Source organism: Branchiostoma floridae, chromosome 5 (genome assembly GCF_000003815.2).
Source record: "Branchiostoma floridae strain S238N-H82 chromosome 5, Bfl_VNyyK, whole genome shotgun sequence".
Taxonomy (NCBI): domain Eukaryota; kingdom Metazoa; phylum Chordata; class Leptocardii; order Amphioxiformes; family Branchiostomatidae; genus Branchiostoma; species Branchiostoma floridae.
The window spans coordinates 22551583-22571404 of NC_049983.1; the positions used below are offsets into that span (position 1 = coordinate 22551583).

The window sequence follows — 19822 nt, forward strand, 5'->3', positions numbered from 1 at the left end:
GGCCTTCCTGAATTTACTAGTCTGTAACACAAACTCTGCTGTCTGGGACTGGCTGCTATAAGCGAGATTAAATCAGGCTATGAATTTACCATCTGTACCCCTAAATTTACCCCCATGCAGACCCTCATTCCAATTTGTGCTGATTTTCGTTTGATGGACATCTCTGGTCACTGGGATGTCATGGACATCTCTGGCCACTGTGGGATGTCTAGTTAGCTGTAGTCCTGGGTGGTTTTTGATGTTTATTGTTTAATCTAGTCTTACTTTACTTTGATTAATGATGTCCACTTTTGGTACAGCTTCCACTTACGCTGGCAGATTCTTCTACTGTAACTTTGTATGTTGTTTGTGAAAATTTGAATTAAGAAATCTTCTGATAACAATAAAACTCTTGGAAAGGGTTAAGGGTTTATTACACGGCAGGAAGAAGTGCACACACCTATGAGTATAGAAAGTTTACCTTTGTAACTACATACAATGTACTTTGTCTCACCAAACATGCTTGTCTATGAAAGAGTAGAGTAGAGTATAGTTGTTTCAGCCGGGTAGGAGTGTCCTCTCCAGTTTGGGCTGCTCTTCAATTCAGGATACTGACATTGTCGGTTTGAAAGATCATAAGTTTTACGGTAGCATCAAGAAATCTGATAAGCTGTCAAATTTACCATTACAGCTGAACTTCCTGGATAGAAAGGGGGGGGGGGGGGGTAAAGAGGCCTAGGGTTTCTAACGCAGGAAGAAGTATCCCCTAGACTTCACATTGAAAGTTTTGAGGTAGCATCAAGAAATTTGGTAAGCTGTCAAGTTTACCATTAAAGTTACACTTCCTGGACAGAAAGAGAGAAAGAGGTTCTCCACCACAGGAAGAAGCGTCCCCATGGACCGCACAGTGTCAGCTCCCATGACACATCCATCATTGTAGGATGTCCCACGCACAAGCCCTTCCCTTGTTGTCCTGCCTCTGTGATTCACACCAGGGACTTGGTGCTGTTTAGTCTGGCTGTGTTCCTAACATGCTCCTGGACAAAGTAGACAGTTAGAGAGCGCAAGGACAAGGCTGACTTTAGACCCCTTCCAGTGCTTTTTCATCGTAAGTTTGGCGTTACCCTTCTTTGTGTGTTGATGAACATGTGTGAGCCTTATATGGTTCGGCGTATTCCCTGAATGTTGGTAGTCTCCAGTTGTCTGGTGCCAGACTCAGCAACTGTGAACTTCAGAACTGTTTCCAACTGTATGTAAGCTCCCAACTGATAACTTCTGACAAGGCAGGCCCACATGTATATTCTGACTGTAATTGTATCATTGTCCCGTTGTCCCAACTTCTTCCAGATTTCAACATTGCTCTTGTCTTACTTTTCAATGTATGTTGTGGTTACATCAATGTGTTCATCTGTGTATGTGCATGTACTCTCTGGATGTCTGCTCAAGCCAGGAACATCTGTTCATTAATAAAAAGAGCAGCCTAAATTGAAATACCTTAAATCCACGGATATATTCTTTGTTGTCCATGATTTACTTCAAAAGTCCCAGTCCTACTTAAATTAAGATTTATTTCGTGTCTGTTCAATATGAAACCAGTCTTCAAAATGTATGTGTGTGATTGAGTGTGTCCTTGAATATGGTATTGTACATGGTATTGCTTCCTGTATTTTGCTATAGAGACTTCTCTTTGTCATGATTGACAGGAGTTGTTGAGACCTACTTGATTAGTTTAGATTTATGTTCTACTTGTTTGATGTGACATACTGTGGTGTGTCACCTGTAAATATGGTATTGTAAATGGTATCTTTCTCTGTATAACTCTATGTACTTCTCCTTTCCATAATTTACAACATGAGTTGTTAAGCCCTCCTTTAGATTTATGTCCTGTTTGTTTAATGTAAACCCCTGTCATGTGTGTATAGAGGTGTGTGTGGTTTGATGTTGTGACCTGTATATGATATTGTATAGCTCTATGTACTTGTCCTGTCCATGATTTACAACATGAGCTGTTGGTCCTTCCTTGAGATTTATGTCCTGTTTGTTTAATGTGAAACCCTGGCATGTGTGAGTGAGTTGAGGTGTGTGTGGTACGATATTTGTGACATGTATATATGGTATTGTAGATGGTCCAATTTTCTGTATAACTCTATGTACTTCTCCTGTCCAAGATTTACAACATGAACTGTTGATCCCCTCCTTAAGATTTATGTGCTGTTTGTTTAATGTGAAACCCTGCCTTCCCTGCAGGTAGCCAGCCCAGGGAGATAGAGCCCCACAGACTGACCCTGATCAGACCAGCCAAGGTAAGCATCATCCTGGATCACACTAATTGTGTAGTTTGGAGAGGAAAGTTACACAAATGTCGTTAATTTAGGAAAGGCGGGATTCAGACAGGGCGAGCCTTGCTGACTCCACTGCTTTGGGTGAGGGGGAGGTGGTACATTTTTGTTGGTAACATTTATACTGAGGCTGATAGTATGACCATATGGTCCAACAATTCTGCTTAAAGATTTGTAGAATGCCTCTTTTTTCATATCCAGATCTGCCTTGGTAAAAGGTAAAGCTGTCTTGATGCTCCTTTGAAGTTTTCAAACCTTTATCGCATACTTTTCTATATTATGTTTCATTTCTCTTTTTACATGGTACTTAGTCGACTGTACCAAAACCCATCGTCTCTTTAGACGGACGGAGGCCAATGATGAGTCGACTGTCATTTGTCTAGTTGTCTTCTCTTTTTCTTGAAGATTCATTTACAGAGTTGCTGTTAAATTTTTCGTCTTGGATGGTCAATTAGTATCTAAATGTCCTTGACCTTTGTAAATAGGATAGGCCTACATTCTGAGACAGCAGAGCCCTTTGTGATCCCACAAGGTAGCAGTTTCCTTCCCAGGAGACTTCCCTGGCACTTTTCCCTGACCTTACCACCAGGATAGGTGGGACTCACTGTCAATCAGTCACTAACAGCTATCTGAACACCTAACCTGGGATAAAGCTTAAAGATGATCCTTTTGGCCAAGAAAGCAAAACTGAAGTGTGTAAGTTGTCCTGCCCTCCAGTCCAGGTAATCACCCTGCACTTTTTCAAGATTGTCAATACTTTCAAGGAGACCTATCATGTTGATAATTCAATGATGTTTTACTATTGATTCCTTCAAGAGATATCAATATATCAAGCACATTTTGGCGAACTTACTCTCCTCTAAAATGTTCAGTTTCACCTTTTATGCTATCTTTGAGAATTGAAGCATTTAATGTTTCTGAGATCGTAACCATGATTCTTGAGACATCAGTACACAGAGCACATCCTCAGAATCAGATGGTTATCTTACAGCCCTGCTGGGTGTCAGGCTGGAGAAGTTGCCAGATAAGGGATATACTGATCCTTGGGAGGAAGTGGGTGGGTAGTGATGCGGAGGGTGTGGAGAGTTCATACAGGAAATACTATACCCTATATGATATCAGCCAATTATTCTCTTTTTAACTCCAATTAACTATGAAAATAAAGATCTCTCTGGTAAAAAGAAGCACTGGTGAATCTCACAAATAAAAAGTATCCGCCTTGCTGATCTCCAAGCAGATCTAAGGCTCATTCTTAGTGTTTTACTCTTGGAAATCAGTCAAGTTAGCTGAAGGGACCACACTGAAGATTTTTTTAAAAATAAATAAGTAGAGTTTAGTAGATCATGTCAGCCAGGTCGGAGATTTTAGCTCCAGTATGAACTGATCTTCAGCTCTATGCAATTTAACAAGTTGTACTCGCATCTGCTTGGAGACAACTGTATGGCCAGAGCAGGTACATTGTGTAATGCGATACACAATTCTTCAAACCAAAGCTGACAGTCTAATCTGGGATTGCTGAACCTGAACATAAGATGTCAGGATGATTAATGAAGATCACATCTTACAGGACATGGGAGACTGAACAGAGCATTTACCACGCCTCTCCTGTCCACTTAGACTTGGTCTTTGCAGAACAAATATTTATTTTTATTATCTCTACCCGTCTACAATCATATGGAATATAGATTTCAACAGGTTTGGACAGCTTAGGATATTAATCTTAGGATATTAATGGGCTACCTTAGAAATCAGCTCTGGGAGACTGTGGGGAGTATCGTTGAAAAATAAAATACATGAATACATAAATAGATAAGTAAACAGATAGAAATGTGAAGTACCAAATTGGAAGGATTGCTAAGGTTCTAGCTTTTGAAGTCAGGTAGAAAATTCAAGCGGTGAAATTAAAATCTCTTTATGCAGAATTAATCGAATGTGTGCAAAAGTTTGGTAATATTGTTTACACATTAGCTTGTAACTGTATAATGATTGATATTGTTTGTAGATCTAATTGTGAAAATTGATATTACAATTCTGCAATTCCGTAATGTACCGCACATAGAAATTGATATGGTAACATACATGCAATTATAATTGTACATATTACGTCACGTTTCAATGATAAATGACGTAATATGTTTATGGCACGCAGAGTGCAAAGCACTTCTATTATGGCATCATATGATAGATATAATAGAAGTGCTTTGCACTTGGCACGGCTTAATATTTCATACAGTTGATCCAACTGGTATACACGGAATGCGGGTCTGTAGAGCACCCTATTTCCTCTCTCAAATTTTGTGAAAATTAATATTACAATTGCATAATCATATTTACTGTATACAAAAAATTGATCTAATTTCACAATTTCATGCCTCATATCATAGAATTGATATAAGTGCTTGCCAATGCTCAATATTTCATACAGTTGATCCAACTGGTATATACAGAATGCGGGCCTGGTCTGCCAATTGCTCTTCTGTCTCCTCACCTCTCATTGGTCTATTCGTGAGAGGCCCTAAAAGGAGTTGCCATTATGCGGCTGACTCATTATAGATTCGGTGACCTCACTACTGCATAGCTGATGACGGGTGCACGGAGGACGGACGATCTGTCAGTTATTCCGCGATGTGGTGACTCATATCTGGCTAGCCTGCCCTCGATCGCGCTTCATACATCCAATATTCATCTGATTATTCTTGGAAATAGTGACTGTTCCGCTGCTGGGAGTGGATAGATATAAGGCTACGGTCGTCAATACACCAGGCATTTATGCAAGCAACGTTTGTTGGATTAGAAGGTAAGCAAAGAGATTCAGATTAATTGTTGTATTTCCGTCTCTCTGTGAGAGATTTTTTTCTGGTCTACAAAATGATGTATGTTTGAGTCGTAATGTTTTCACACTCGTTTGACACAGTGACACTGGGCTGTGTCACTTATGCAAGCAGGCATTTATGTAAGGAACGTTTATTGGAATAGAAAGTGAGGAAAGGTATTTAGGTTTGTTGTAATACTTCCATCTCTGTGTGTGAGATTTTACCTGGTCTATCAATGTGTGTCTGAGCTGTCACATCGTAATATTTTCACACTCGCTTGACACGGTGACATTTGGGTATTAGGGGTCAACCCGGTCATTAGAGGCGGAAGTCATCTTTGGGGCTTTACCATCCTGTGATGACGGTTTAGTGTGAATTAATCTGTTTAAATCGGACTAGATTTTAAGCAAGAAAACGTACGTATTTGCATAGGGCATTGCCCTATTATGTGAGGTAGCCATTACGGCAACATTTCCAAGAATTTATGCCTGCGAGGGCCTGATGTATGGGTAGTTTATTGGCTATCAAGGAGATCCCATCAGACTTGTCACAGTACCTTGATTTGTTCCAGTCCCATCATCTTGGACCGCTCCAACGTAATTAAAGCCTGGAATCTCGGCCTATTATCCCTGCTTCAAAACTGTGTCACCATTGGTCGGGGATTGTAATCAAGTATTGATCCCGCAGAAATCACGCCATAATTCAAGCCGTTGTATTTACGACCCGAATGGTGGCATCGATTTCGTTTGCAAGTGTTGGGAGAAGAAGAGATCGAAGCTTGTGTCCTGTAATGATAATGTAATGTTTGATGCAGAAGTGATGAGCAACACTCAAATTTTACATCTTAAAATTGCATCTGTCTGATAGTATAGTGATAGTTCATGGTGGCATGAATTTTGTTTGCAAAAATATTGGGGGAAGAGGAAATTGAAGCTTGTGTCCAATAATGATAATGTAATGCTTGATGCAGAAGTGAGCAACACTTAAATTGTTCAGATATTGTATGTTGTAAAATGTACATCTGTCTGGTGTGATTTCTGTGGCAAGTGTGGAAGAAATTTACATTATTTTGTGTTCTGCATGACACATTTATTTATAAGCTATACTAACGTTGCTAGATCATATAGGAAAGTTAGAAATTCAATAATTATACAATTTATAAACTCTGACTGTTGGAAGAAGAAATGGACATTTGTAATGTGCCTGACAATGTTTAAATTAAAATATTAAGCTTAACAGTTTACACTAAAAGTTGTTTATAGCAAAGCCAGAAATTCTATAACTGTAAAATCTACATATCCCTTGTGGCTAGTTGGAATGGCACATACTGCATTTGACCATGCACTTACATTTGTCTGTGGGGGACTGTTGTGTGATTATGACCAATTTTGCTGCTGCACCTGTTTCTGAGCCGCCTGGCCTGAATGATGGGGAGGGAGGGTCCCAAGCGGAATTACATCTATAATTATACAGCACAGGAGTGCCTTTGTGTAATAATCTCAGCTGGAGTGTACATGTGTGTGTGTCTTTCCCAATATGGGCCATGTAATAAACATGCAAAAACAACGAGAATGTTAAATACGTGCACCCCATGCCACTGCACTCGTGCTCACAGTTTTCATATCAAAATCGTGCATATGCATAAGGCATTATTTACTCCTACATTACTATTACTATAGAACAGAAAACAGATTTCTTATTGAGGCATATACTGATTAATGAAGTCAAATATTGCTTGCAGTCCTATATATTGAATATAGAAGTGTTATAGATATTGCACTTGAGATTTTCATACGAAAAATATGCATAATCATCTGTCAATATTCACTCACACATGTACAATGTATTATATTGGAACAGAAAACAGATTTCTTATTGAGGCATACTGATATTACTGAAATCAAATATTGCTTACAGTCCCATATATTGGATGTAGGAGTGTTATAGATATTGCCCTTGTGCTTGCAATTTTTATACGAAAATTATGCATATTCATCTAACATTATTCATGTACACATGTATAACTGTAGAACAGGAAACAGATTTCTTATTGAGGCGTACTGATATTACTAAAATCAAATATTGCTTACAGTCCTATATATATTGGATATAGAAGTGTTATTGGGTGTGCAGGATAGAAATCCAATGTTTTATGCATGTGGTGTAATGGAGATTCATCCCTGAGGCAGGCTGGGAAGGCAGTGGAATACGAGGGGCCTGTGCAGGGCTCTGCTGAAAAATCTGCCAATTTCGGTCCCTTGACCCAATTTCTGTGATATATCTCCATTCTTATGAAATATGTCGTGATATTTCTTATGCAAAAAAGCGACGATCGGTTTCTGCATACCCCAGAGCACTGATGAGAATATATTAGATATTGATTTTATTACATGTAGAATCAATAAAAAGAGGATTTAGGCCTCATGTTTCTTGAGGCAGCGGAGGGTAGCTGATGACCAGTTCTTACGCCTGCGTGCGGATGAAACAGAATAAATCAGGCATTTTCAGCGAATGCGGGTGATTCTTGCTGGGTATGTAGCATCGCTGTCTTTTCCTCAGTCAATAAAACATGAATAATTTAGCTACATGGGGAGGGGGCGCTTGCCTCCAACAAGTAGGATGGAGATTAGGTGATAAAAAAGATGATTCCCTCCAAATTAGACATTCCATCAAGGGACGTACGGATGGGTATGACAACTTTCTTGGAACCTGAACTAATAAGCTGAGGTAGGGGTCTTCTGACTCATTCCTGAAGGTTTTTACATACTTAAAATGAGATGATTTAATATTGTGTCGGCGACTGGAACGACTGCATTGTTGCACCTTGCTGAATAATTTAGATTTCCTGCTGGTGAGGGGTGATGGTGGGTGGAGAACGATGCTATCTCGCAGGGTTTATTACGTGATGTATGGCTGTCTACTGAGGATTATTGGCTTTCCAATGCCTGTGTGAGATTAGGGAGAAAAGGGTAGGAGAGAAATAGAGAGAGAGAAGGGAGGGAAACAGAAGGAAGATGAGATAAATGGAGGGAGAGAAGGACTAGAGAAGGAGAGGGAGAAGGGAAAGTAGAGATAGAGAACTGAGAGGGGGATGGAGATGGAGATAGAGTAAGACAGGGAGGGAAGAAGAAAGGAAGAGGGACAGAGAGTGGGAAGAAGGGAGAGAGCACGAAAGAGGAAGAAAAAGAGGAGATAGAAAGACAGGTGAAGGAGAACTTTGCCAGTTTGTCATTTTTCTCATCCACCATCCTTCCTGCAATCTCCAAGCAGATGTTGCGAGGGTACATTGTCATGTTCAGTATTCCGAGTACCATATTAAAGATGGAAAATTGAGAAAAGGGTACCCTCTTTCCTCCTCAGATCTGCTTGGAGATTTTTCTTCCTTGTCCATCACTTTCATTTTATTGCCGATTAAGACAACCATAGGCAAGTGTGCACAGAAAAATTCCATATGGGAATAGATCTGACCAATAAGATACCAGTCTACTTTGATATTTCCCAGTTGGCTCTTATATAATTTAGCTGAAATGCTTTGATCTCGGTCAGTGTCAGGGTTGATATAAACAAAGCTTAATAAGCATTGGCCCATGACACTGAGGGTTAAACCATATAAATGACTTGTCTTATTGAAAGGGTTCTAAAGGGAGATCATATAGCTTTCTGCTATTATAAGTTGGTTTTATATTTCGTTATAACCATACTCATACTGGTCATCTCAGATTTGGAAACTAGATATTTATCAGAAACTCTGATAATTTATCAGAAACTTACCAGAGTTTCTGATAAATATCTAAAGACAAAAATCTTTAAAACCCTACCCATTATGATAGGAATAAAGTTACCATGATGCAAGGAGACACATGCTCTTTTAAATGGCATTTCAGACTTAACTGTTGTACATTAAGTCGAAATGCCAGGCAATCCAACATTGTTTTGGTGATAAAATGACTGAAAATGTTTCATTTAACCACTATTTTTTCCAAAAAATTGTAAGCCCTCACTTCTTCATGTGTGTTACAGTTAGAATATGATATGGTTGGGTGACCAAAAGTGACCCATCATTGAATAAAAGTGACCAGTAGTGTATCTTTTTTTATTCTCTGTATTCAGAAAGAATTCTTTCACTTCTTCTTTTTGTATTTACAATCTTATGGTATACATTTGGTGTGGTGACCAGAACTGACCCATACTTGAAATAATTTTCTAAATTAAGTATTTCTTTATAAAATTGGAGTAATATTTTCCTCTTTTTTTCTGTATGTGTGCCACACTTTCTCCTGGGAGTTGACAAATTCATCATTTTATACTCTTTGAAAAGGAAGAATTTTCTTCACTTCTTCTTTATGGATAGTACAATCACACCTGGCAGCACACACATGGTCGGGTGCCCAACAGTGACCCATCGGTGACCTGTGGACTGCTTGATGTGGTTTGTCCTGGTTATGATGAGGTAAAAGTGATAACCTCTGTCCTAATGGCTTCTTCATATCTTACTACAGCATCTGGCCGGTATCTTTCTCCGATTACACTTCTGTTGGTGTTATCTGTCTGCCTATGTGCTTGGTAGCCTTATTGCAGCCTGCCCAACATTGGCAAACCTGTTACAGCTTCTCAGGGTTGGACAAGTTTTCTAAAATTCACTTTTAGAAAACCTAAATCCTTTTTTATTGATTCTACATGTAATAAAGTTTGTGTCACTGCTCACAGTTCAGATGTGGTCACAAAATGTAAAGTATTTGCATATATATGTACAGGCAACTTTATGCATCTGTCCTGCAGTACAATGTGAACCAGTCAGAATTGCCCCGAAGAAGGTGACAGACGGTCACTGAAACGTTGGTGAGAATAAAGCAATGGTTGTGTAAAAAAATGTCTTAATTCAACTTGAGAAAACTATTCAAGTTCTGATATCATGTTTAGCGGTTGAGGTGAAAACCAGCATTAGTTTACAGCCTTTGATTTTAGTGATGTGAACAACTGTTTGTGTTTTTTGTTGTATTTTCAGTCCCTGATGAGACACTGGGATTCTTAACTGTATCCTTACATCTTGATCAAGTAGTGATATCATTATCATGATAATCACCTAACGATGCGTCAATAACACCTTATTATCAACTCCTCTATCTCTTGTTTGTAGTCAATCAGCAAAATCTCACAACAAGTTGCTAATTATGGAGTATTCTGTACCAATTAGAGGGTACTTGAGTGCTAGGGTCTTGAGAATTACAATAGTTTCTGTAATCTGTAGTCAGCATTTATTGTCATGTATATTTCAAGATCCAGCACTGTTGTTCAGCAGTTGCCATAATGTTTACAAGAAGGCAATGTTGAGTTGATTGTGTGAATTGGAACCCCAATACTGATTCGAATGTGCGAATAAATAAAAAAGGAAATAGATATAGTTTGGCCCCCCAAAAATGTTTGCCATCATTATAGAATTTAAATGGTCAGGAAGGTTGAACAAATGACTACAATGTATATGCATGTAGGGTATGGTATTATGGTAACCAAACACTATATATTCTTATTAATATAATAACTTTTGTTCTTTCAATTTCACATTTTCTTCTTTGACTGAATTTGAATTTGATTTTGGGATTCTACATCCTTCGTATCCATTTTCTAATTTTTTGTTGTTACAATTTATGGTTTGTGTTTCTGCATTTGCAGCTACTTTTTACAATATACACTTTTTAGGAGGGAAATTGACGAAAATTGATAATACAATCGAATCAGCGTGGCCTTGTTATGTTTTTGACAGGCTGCATTTTATTTACTGATAACATCACAAGGACATATAGAGTCCCTTAACAGAATTACGCCCAGCAAACAAACATGCAAATTACATTCATTATGGTAATTAATAGATGGTGCAAAGATTATGGTAGCATACAAGATACGATTTTAAGTGATAGCAACTTCTGTGCAGATTTTATTGTAGGTATACATTCAGAAGACGGCTTTTTGGTTGTCTTAGTGAAGTGAACATTACAGAGTGCAGTTAGTGAATAATAGAAATATTTTGTAATTGCCCAGAGTTAGATCGCATTGGCAAATATAGTCGATTCCAATGATACGCTTAGTACTTCCTTGCACAATTTTGGTACTACATGGTACACCCACATTATGCACTATAAATGTAGGACCATGACTAAACTAAGGCTATGACATAGACTGATATCATTCTGCGTAGGCTGTTGGTGAAACTGTAAAATTCAGGAAATCCAGGGCAGTGAAGAAAGCCCATCATTAGGTCACATTGGCAAAAAATCAATTCCAATGATACACTCGTATTTCCTTGCACAATTTTGGTACTGTGGTGCGCCCACATCACACCCTGTAAACTATAGTATGATTTAGGCTGATATTATTTTGCGTAGGCTACTGGCGAAACTGTAAAATTCAGGAAATCCAGGGCAGTGAACTCTCGGGGGACGCTGGAAATGGTTTGTAAATTATTCAGGAGCATGAGTCATAACTGACTGCATCCATATTGATCCATGGGATGGAGGTAAGCCAGGACACTGCTGGGGATAGTCTCCAAGCAGACATGTCAGCTGGATAAAAAAAGAGAAGAATTTGGCTAAATAAGCACAAGTACATGTAAGTTGCCATGGGTTTTCAGTCAGTCTTTTAGGCCAATTAACTCCTACTAGGCTTTTATTCCTAACTTGGCCAAATTCCCCCATTAGTATTACTATTCGACCAGGCCAGAGTCTGGTAGAGACTAGCCAGGACACCAATGGGGACAGGACACAGGGAGGCACCATGTGCTTCAGCAAGACACAAATACTCATTCGCAACCTGTAATCCTTATAACTTTTACTGTTTTAAATTTCTATTCCCTTCTCATTGTACAGGGTAGCAAGGTCCCCATAGGGCCCTGTATTGCTCTGTCATTAACATATATTTGAAAACAAAGCATAGTAATTTGATATTACCCTATTAAGGACATTGTACTGCGCATACATGTATTAACAATATTTCAAAAGAGATTTTAAAAACAGTCATTATCTACAGTTATATACAATGGTTACAACAGATATGTCAAGAATATGTTATGACAGGTGGTTGTTTTGGTCCTTAGGATGTGAGGTATGCTACTGTTTCTAGATCTTTTGGTTCTTGCTTTGGTTTTGTCTAGTTCATTGCAAAGTCTTGTGTTCCTGCAATTAGTAGTAGACATTAAAAAGGTAGAATAATTGTAATTCTACAGGCAAATAAATGGTGATATGGCAAGAATTGTTAAGTCAGTTTTCAGTATGTGGATGTGGACTTGCAATGTGATTTGGTGCCAATTTTAGCTCCACACATGCAGACAATGTGGCTCCGCTAATGCTGTAGATTCATTTTCTTTTGTGTAAATTCATTTACTTTATAGTGGAGGCTTTCGCCGGATAGTGAGTGAGTGTGAGACATAATTCAAACGTCATTTCTGTATTAGTAACTGTCTTTTGTGATTTTTAAATCATTGTCTATTGTAACCTACATGTACCTTCATAGTCCCTTGACCTTCTGGTCATTGGGACTATATATATATATAAAATAATGTGTAAGTTTCTGTATTTTAGAATTCCATCTTAACTTCTCAACACTTTTAAGCATTGTAAATTAGCGGTAATGATTGTAGTGCCATTGATTTACATAAAAGATTTAAAGTCCCAAGATTTACCCAGTAGTTTTTGCCATTACCAAATTGCAATAAATAGAATCTAGCAGACTACAATATTGGAGTCAGGAGAGAAATAGTACATTGTGCCAGGAAAACACATCACTCCTTGGCTCACCGGAAGTGGTATTGCTGACTGTCCTTGGAGCTGGATATTGGAACTGACAGATAATTTGTATAAATAGTGCTGAGAAGTTGCCAGCAGATTCTAATCTTGACAGGCCCTCAGAAGAATTCTTGTTGCAAGTCTTGGTAGGTTGGGTCACATCTGTGAATGTGATGTAGGAAAATGAACAGTTGAAATATCAGGAATTGCAAGGATAATAAGTAACGCATTCACATTGCCTGTGTATGTTTAAACAAAAGAGATTTATGTTTAGCATAAATAAGGAAAGACTGACAGAAAAAGCAGAAAACGGGAAAAAAAGACAATCCAAAAAAATATGTTTTCTGAAACGTTCTCAGCAAAAACTAAAATGCTTAAACTCCTATGAGTCCTAATACCTACAATGTACTAGTAAATGACCTGGCCCCTTTGAAAATAATTTTTCAGGTCTTCACCTGTTTTCTAAGTTTACAGCTTTTGCGTTGAACTCTAGCCCTTAAACTTTAAATGCTGACATGGCATAATGACAATCCTCCCTGTTCCGTGATGAACCTTTCTTTGGTAATTGAAAAACATAAAACACAGTTAGAGAAAGCCCAGGGTAATGAACAGTACACGACGTACCCGTGCATCGACTATGGAGACGTATTGCGCCCAGAACCGTGCTAGTTTTCTGAACCCTGGTATCGATTTCCCATCCTCTGCGCATCAGTAGGGACAGATTACCAGTTTAGAGCGTCAGAAAACAGCTGAGGGAGGCTTCATCGCGCCAGCGGGGTTAGAGGCCGCCCACTGTATGGTAGGCACAATGCTAACACTAGCGACAGTTCAGTTATCAGTCAGTCACTGCATTCTGAATCTATAGTATACTAGTAGTCTTTGGAAAGTCCTATAGCTGCATTCAGTCTTTCTTCATCTTTTTCCACTGTGCTTTGCATCCTGCGAGATTCCTTAGCTCCTGGAGTGTCTTTGCTGTTGTAGGAAAGGCTCGGCCTCTGTTCAGTCACGGATGTTTTTGGCTCTCCAAGCAGAGGTTGACATTTTTTTAGCCGTAGCTTTCTATTTTGTACTTTTTAAAAAATGTTTCGTGGCCTTACAATTAACATTTGTGAGATATCAAGGCGAGATGTCAAGAAAACAGTACAAAAAAAAAGAAAGTCTAAAAAAATTTCAAAAACAGCCGGAGCCTAACCTCTGCGACTCCTGTTCTGTGTCGCCCTCCCCCAGGCCAGAGATAAGAAGTTCATTTCTAAGATTCCGGAGACTGCACTACTTGTGGGAACGTCTGTAGGCCGGACCCCAGAGTGTGGAAATATCAGAGCTATTTTGGAAGGAGAGCGTAGGAGGATGTACACATCTGTTTAGAGGGGAGTCTGAAAGGGTTCTCATGTATGTTTATGGTGAACTCCTAGAGGGTCGACATCGCTAAAAAGGGGTGTTTCCGGGACACGATTCCCTCTGTCTCTAGACAGGACTTGTTGGAATAGACAAAAATTACACAATCACTGTCTGTCCCACAAATTTGACCTTCGTGATACGAAATTGATAAAGTTGTATTTTTTTAAGCTTATAAGATTGCAGATTTAACAACGAAGATCAACAACATTTGCTACCAAACATTGAACGGGCATAAAAAGAATTTAAAGCTCATCATACTCTTCCCTTTCCCAATTACACTCTCTGTTAAACCTGCGCAGTATACTACAAATCAATGCAGAATTGAAATGGCAGATTTGACCTTATCAAAAAAAAAAGGATTGAGGACCCTTGTATATCAGGCCTAGACCTAAAGGGGCTAGTCAGCTCACTCTACGCAGTCTATAACAATAATCATGTTAAAGATTTCCGATGTGTCTTGTGACCCGAGTTTGTCGCAGGAAAAATATCAATACTTTGCTGAGTCGGGAGAAATCGGTTTCAGTTTTCCCTTTTGTCTTCAGGTGTTTTATCTATTAGGTTTTTTATCACTCCTGAGAGAATTGATGTGCTGGTTATTTAGCACATGCTTGGGAAAAGACATTACCTATTGGGATACGCATATTAATGTAATGTACCTGAGTATCTGTGAGATATGATCACCTACCCTCCCACCTGCGCTCAAGGGTATTCAGTGTTATAAAAAAATAGGCTAGGATGGATCATCATGAGGAGAAGTTTGTGTGCTTGCTGGAAGGATGGACTATTTTGATGAAGGTTAGACATTCAGGTAAAAAGATTAGCAGTAAAGCAGTTACGCAAGTAACTGATTTTGGAAACAGACGTTTCAGAACATCCACTATCTTTTTCAGTGACATACTCACGATACGAAAAGTATCATATGGTATACAGGTTCACAATGTTCCAGCAATAGGACCTTATCTATTTGACTCTTTTGAGAGGTGATTTCTTTTGCTCTTTCAAGTTGAACCCAAACATTTATTGCTGCAGCCTGTGTTCAACAAAAGCAAGACCTTGTTTTTGTACTCTCAGTGATCCTTGGCAAACTCACTGTACGAAAAGTATTTTAAGGCACAAGTTCATGATGTTACGACTATAGGATCTGGTGAATTGGACTCTTATGACACATGATTTCTTTTGCTCATTCAGTGTAAGTTTAACCCAAACATATTCGTTCCTGCAGCCTGTGTTCAACTACAGCAAGACCTTGTTTTCATACTCTCAGTGATCCTTGGCAAAGTCACAGTACGAAAAGTATTATAGAGCACAGGTTCATGACGTTACGACTATCGGACCTGATGGGTTTGACTCTTGTGGCACGTGTGAAACCAAAACTTCACACCTTTTGAGCCAGTCTGTGTACTGCTTATCAGAGATAAAGACTTTCTCTTCTTGTGTACCAGAAGGTTCTGGACCTGATGTAAGTGGGATTTAAGGTAAGTGATATTCTACAAAAGCACCTGGGTAGAACACAGGGGAACAGTTGGGTGCCTAGCTCACAACTTCACACCTATAGAGAATCTGTCTGTCTACTTCTGATCGGAGATAAAGACTTGCTCTTTTTGTAAGATTTAAGGTAAGTGATGTACCAATATACACCTGGATAAAACAGGGGAACGGTTGGGTGCCTAGCTCACAACTTCACACCTATGGACCCTTTCTATTTACTTCTAATCGGGGATAAATACCTCCACTTCTTGTGTGCAAAATTTAAGGTTCTATACCAGATTTAAGGTGGGATTTAAGGTAATTGATATTCACCTGGATAGGTGAATAGTTAGGTGCCAAGCTCACAGATTCACTGAAGCTTCTGAATCAGTACATTGGTGGCATTGCTGCTGCCCAGGGATTTGACAGAGAACTCAGTAACTTTTATTGATAAACAACAAATCTTTTTATGCTTCATGTGTTTTGTTGTCTTTTTAGTCGTACTTGTACATTTTGCATGATATTCCCATTACAAAGTCAAGGGTATTACAACTTCAATTTAGAACGAAGTGATTTTGGCAAAGTATGGAAGTCCAGTGAGCTACCCCCTTAAGAACTCATAATTGTAGAGTTTTTTGTTGTTTCGTTGTCTATCTACCTCCAATACATGTAGATACGTGTATCAAATTTATGCATAAGTTCTGAAGGTCTGGCCAAAATATGGTACAATGTATGTAATTTTTGTGATGAGCCATAAGGGAGATGCAATAGAACTAGCCCTCTCCTGAACACATCAGACTTAACTGACTTTGTCTGCAGCTAATAGGCAACATAAAGCCAACTGTCTTGAGTACCAGATTTAAAGTAGGTGAGTGCACAAGGTCTGGCTCCTTAAACTAATTCAACTCAGGAATGGAGCATGCCAGGCTAACAACAATTTCTGTTAACTACTGTAAATCAGTTTAAGTTCATGGGGACTTGAGGTCATGGTGAGATCACAAAGCCAAAGGTCTTTGCAGTGTTTCAGGTTTGAAATTGAAACAGACCAGGTCCTGTAGTATGTAATTCATAGCAAGACGACCAAATTTGATGTAATTGCATTATTTGTTTTAGCATGATATGTAGGATTTTACGTTAATGAAGGTTAGACATCGCTATTCGATTCAGTGTATATAGGGTTTAAACTCAGCATGAAGTGTTGTCGGACCCCCTCACCCATGCAGACCTGCATAAAGCAGTATCTCTGGTGAGTTCATAAGGGCCGGCTTATTACACGTTCTCAGTCAGCTGGATCAGCCACAGGGGAGAGATAAACTGAACTTGACATTTAAAAGCTAAAAGCTAGAGCCAGTTGCCGTGTCACCTGACAGGCCACAGAGATTACAGAAGGTAGCTGCCGAAGTTCAAGGCCAGGGAGATGTTATGATAACCTTTTCTCTACTGAGGCCACGCCAGTTTGTTTCTTCCGTGCTCTGACATTTTAACCTGCAGCTTCCTAAGACAGCCACTAATTGGCACCTGGTGGGCATCTTTGTTTTGGTTATGGGGAGAGTCGGCAGGGACAAGGTAAGAGTAACTATTTCACTCAGTCACTATCTGTTGTTTGATTATACTGAGGCTGCTGGAGTCCCTGATGATGCAGGGGTTACTAAGGCATGTACTGGGTAAAAATGAAAATAGAGGGCTGAGAGATAAACTTAAGTCTGATCATGACTTAGTACGGGGCTATCTCCAATTTAATTTTTCTGTACCCATATTATCACTCATTAAGTTGTCTGTTTTCTTTGTTAGTTATGAATAAAATGCATTTTCATCAATTTCATAGATCATCACAGATATTTTGTTTTGACAGACTAGAAGAATTTTTTTCAACAGAATTTCTGTCCCATGTTGGATGGTGGATGGGTCCCTGAGACAGCCCTGAAGTAGTGTTTTTACTCTGAAACTGTTTATACCTTTAGGTACATATTTTACACCCAGACTCTGTCTTCGTGTTGATTTTCAATTCAACATTTTGTTAAAGATTTGAGAACAAAAAAAGTAAACTTGGCGTTGCATTACTTGCAAATTTGTATTATTAAAGTTTTATGGGACTATAGGTACATGTAACAGAGATAGTTCACTTGTCTGCCATGACTTTCATTTTGGGTTGACCTTTTGGACCTCACTTAACCTCCACCTCTCCAGTGTCATGGTCTAATAATAGTGCCTACACATATCCAACTGTCTGTCTGGTGGGGGACCCACTAAGGGATAAGGTAATGTACAAAGAATTGAAAAGTTGGATTGCAGGATAGACTTTGTGTGTAGAAAGTTACTAACACTAGTTCACCTTTATCAGTGGGGTAACCTATATCCGTTGCTTCCAGAAATATGGGTTTATAGGGATATCAAGTAGACGGATGGTAGTTTCAATCTACAATCTTTTGAACGTATTACAACTTGAAACCACCTTCCGTCCAGTTGATATCCATTAATACCGTGTTGGTAAGTGCAACAAATATAGGTTACCCTGCAGATAAAGGTGAACTAGCGTTACGTGTACTAATACTATTACTGTTCTTAAAACATTTGCCCTGATATGTGTCTTAGTATGTTTATCTGTGTTTGGGAGAGACATCTTCTGTTTCCAATATTTGAGTGGTCAGACGTCTGACCTATTTCACTGAAGATAATTTTTTCTCACCTTCGGCAAGATGGTTATGATTTTAGCACCATTTGTATGTGTATATTTTTGTGTATTTGTTGACAGTACAGCTCAAGAAGATCTGGAGGTATTTTGATGGTTATTTGATGTGTGGGTAGGTACTTTTTGTATCAGTAAAATCAAGGACAGTCTGATTATGGGCCTGTTATAGCTAGCCATTTTTAATCGAAAATCATAATCATCATTTGGTGAATATTGTAAATATTCCTTTGTCAACTGTTTGTCTTGTCCTATTCTCCAAGCAGAGGTTGGGTTGTGGAGATAGTACTAGTGGTCAAGATTTTTACTGGCTCGCTTCCCTCGTAAAAATCCTGACCACTAGTACTATCTCTGCAACCCAACGTCTGCTTGGAGAATAGTTTTGAGTTTGAGTTTATTCAGATCCACAATGAGCCTCATAAGAAAAGGCTTATCTTCCTGTGTGTCCTACTGTGCATTTTATTTGTACTCTTGATGGGACGGAATCAAATAGAGGAAGTACAGGAAATAGTTCTGATCTGCACTTAACACCATCGGGTCAGGGGTCAAGTTTATTGCTGTACAAGGAGACCAGCCGATATGTTTTGAACAAGATACTCAGGATAAATCGTGATAAAGTCTTCATTGTTTTATTAATAGTTATATGGTAATGGCCAAAAAGGGGTCCAGGAATTTTATCCGTTTTGGTATATCCGGTATATCACAACACAAATGGGTGAGGTTCTTGTTTTAGTCATAAAAATATCATTCTGAAATTTGATACTTGTGATGATGTCATGTTAACTGTATCTAGAGAATTGCTTGAAAGGTAATGCGACCTCTACTGGTGTGTCATGTTGTTATTATTGAGGGTCTGCATGCTCTTTTACGTAAGGCGTAGGCAGCCTATTTTATTTCCCGTAATTCGTAGGGAAAACCATCTTATCAACGTAAATCGTAGCGAGGCGCCCAACTTCAGCGTAATTGCCCTCCTTGATTTAGCGTAATACGTAGAGGGTTCTTCTGAATTCAGCGTAAATCGTTGTCGGGACCCCCCATGCTGACCCTCATTATTGGCCGGTGAAGAATTGATTATTAGAGCAAACTTGTTGCGACTACTACTGACTAAATTGTAAGTTTGATGATACAGGACAGTACATTCAAGTCAACATATGTTATCAAGTTAAATTTAGGTGCACAATCTTATACATACATTTATGAAGGTTAGACATCCAGGTAAACAATATCAAAATATAATTCAATCTCTACAACTGGATAAAAATGGAGATTTACTTCCATACGTTTCGAATGACATCCATCACTCTTCTTCGGCGTCACTAGAATATAAGCCATTTTTATCCAGTTGTAGAAATTGAATTGTATCTG

At 38.8% G+C, this 19822-nt stretch overlaps 1 protein-coding gene across 11 annotated transcripts in view; it reads left to right on the forward strand.

The window, feature by feature from the left end:
- The window catches only part of LOC118415273 (neuronal cell adhesion molecule-like), a 101532-nt gene that overhangs the window by 39334 nt on the left and 42376 nt on the right, over positions 1 to 19822 (forward strand). For 9 of the 11 annotated variants that reach the window (XM_035819731.1, XM_035819736.1, XM_035819737.1 and 6 more), the window contains exon 2: positions 2227 to 2282. The gene's annotated coding sequence lies outside the window, so the exon portion shown is untranslated. Of the gene's footprint in view, positions 1 to 1007; positions 1088 to 2226; positions 2283 to 4895; positions 5116 to 19822 lie in introns of those variants that run through there. The other 2 variants (XM_035819733.1, XM_035819734.1) reach the window with 2 other exon arrangements.